Source organism: Camelus ferus, chromosome 13 (genome assembly GCF_009834535.1).
Source record: "Camelus ferus isolate YT-003-E chromosome 13, BCGSAC_Cfer_1.0, whole genome shotgun sequence".
NCBI lineage: Eukaryota > Metazoa > Chordata > Mammalia > Artiodactyla > Camelidae > Camelus > Camelus ferus.
The window spans coordinates 48,858,368-48,861,051 of NC_045708.1; positions in this window are offsets into that span (position 1 = coordinate 48,858,368).

Sequence of the window (2,684 nt, forward strand, 5' to 3'; positions counted from 1 at the left end):
AATGATTATTTTGGAGCAGTTTTTATTAAAATTATTCCAAAATCTGATCTTAATTTTTTTTTTTAATCATACAACTGTCAAAAGTTTTCTAAATACTTGTACTTGAAGGAGAGGAATGTAACTGAAAGAGTAAATGTAATTACTTCTCTAGGTCATTAAACAATCTATGAATCAATTTAAAATAAATTTATGTTAAATAAGATGTTACACAAATAAAATATATGAGCTATTTGATTTTTTTTTTACATGTTTACACTGTTAATCTCAGAATAGTATCTCCTTGAGATCAATTCTGTAATATAGATACGGACAGAAAAATCTCAAAATACTTCCTTGAGATCAGCCCTGTAATGTAGATATGGACAGGCTACTCCTTTGAACCCACTCAAGCTGTGACAAGAACGGGTAGAGAGTGGAACCATGGCTGTATTAAGGAACCATGCTAGACTGCCCACGTTCCTGGATCATAACTGGAATTTTTACCATTCCACGTGTTATCAAGCATGTTTCTGCTTGTCTTCCTCCTCGTTCTTGTTCTGCTCCCACCTTCCTCCTCCACCTTCTCTTTATTCTTCTTCATCTTCACAGCTCCTATTATCCCTTTTAACTTGGAAGAAAAATGCAGTGCCCCCTTTGATGACCTTTTGTGCAGAAAAATATTAAACTGCTATTTGATGAGTGCTGTTACTTTTCACAACTTTCCAACATCTGTAGCTTAAAGAAGGGTCGGAAGCAGAGAGGGAAAACACATTTAGCTAATATGACCTGTGACTCATGACAGAAATTTTCCCTGAGGACTGGGGCCACGATCCAAACCACAGGTTCCTGAAAGAAAGAGTATGGAAGGAGAAAAGCACAGACGTTAAATCCGTGGAAGCTACATAGTCACATATGCATTGCTTTGAAAAATACTTATTTAGTTCCAATTTATCTCAAGTATTGGGCTGGGTGCTGAAATTAGAAGATAAATAAGACAAAAAATCTTGCACTCACAGACTTGATGCCTTGCTGAGGGTGACGGACCATGAACAGATAGTGATACACTGCAGTGAGGGCAGAGACTGAAATTTGTACAGGGAATTTTGGGGGTACAAAGTGCGGTTACCCACCAAGAATGGAGGAGCTGGTGAAGGCTTTCTGGAGGGGGTAAAATTTGAGCTGAAACATGAAGAATAAAATTAGGCAAGAGACAAGGTTGAAGGGGGTGCAGCAAAGAGTTGCTCTGTGCAGTGAGTAAGTTAAAGCGTGGGCATTTAGCCACAGCATTATAGGCGTGAGCCCTTCAAGCAGGTTGGTGCTCGGGAGCAACAAGGCTGTGGTGCAGCGGGATGGGACATGAGGCTGGACGGGCAGCCGGGCCAGTACCTCATGCCTAATAGGTTTGTGTTGTGGCCTTTGAAGAATATTTTTATTTCTCCCTTCTTTTTTCTCTTTTTTTAATGCTCCTAGAATATTTCCCTTTCTTTGGAGATTTGCTAGAAGACTCACGGGGTTCAGCAGATAATTGTATTCATGGCAGAGATTCATGAGAGCAGTGTAGGAAGGATCCACAACAGGATTATATGGGGAAAAGATGCAGATAAGAGTTGGGGGGAATCCATGTCCAGGCTTCCTTATGCGCTCTCCCTCCCATGAGAGATCACACAGAGCACACGCTTCCCCCTGGAACAAAATGCAGCAATGTGTGCATTGTTTGTGCCCACTGTTTATCTTACATCCAACTAAAATATTCATTTGCATTACCTGGCTGACCACTGTAATATTTTAATACATTTATCTTGTTGCATCAAATAATTACCATAAGAGAAATAATTTTGGAGTTTATGACTAAGTGAAGAGCACTAGAAACAGTAATATGGAAACCAAACTGAGTAATGTTTAACTTCAAAAACTTTAAAAATAATGGGATATTTAAGGAAGGAAAATGAATTATTTTAATTCGTTTTGATTTTGAATCTTGTCATTCTCTGTTTTCCACAGGCATATACATTTCCCCCCATACTTATACTGAGAGAGGATGTACAGTTTTCTATAATTTCCCTTTTCATCTTGTGGTTAATTATCTGCACATAGCTCATTGTCTTCAGACCTTATGAAGCTTCGTGGTGAAATGAAACCTAAAAACAAGGTAAGGAGAACTGGAAATACCAGGTGAACATTCTTACTACAGTTCTTCATGATTCCTATTGAACACGGAGGGTGCAGGCTCGGCTCTTCGCAGGCTCGCAGGTGGGCATGGTCTCACGTGTGGGAAAGTTAGTGCTTTATCGTTTTCCCCTTAGAAAAAAGCTACATTGAACAGTTTCTCCTTTATGGGGCTTGTGACCTACTCTATTCTTGCACTTTTCCCACCAGATAAGATGATTATGGAGAGCAATCCTTCAAAATAGTTTAGATTGATAGGAGATTTTTGAAATTTTAGCCTGTTAATATGTCCTTAAGCGTTCCTTATGTATTTTGTTTAATTGTATCCAGAGGTGGTTTGAATAGGCCAACTTTTAATCATCTTTTTATTTTAAAAACTGAGGCTATAATGGATACTTGTGAAGTTTAAAAAATATGAGTAATATATACTGTTAAATGTGTAAGACGCACATGATATATTTCAGATTGAGTGTTGGTAGCATTTGCTACTAGATGAATTATAACCACCTTAAGATGTTTTTTGGATTTTTGCAGTGCTT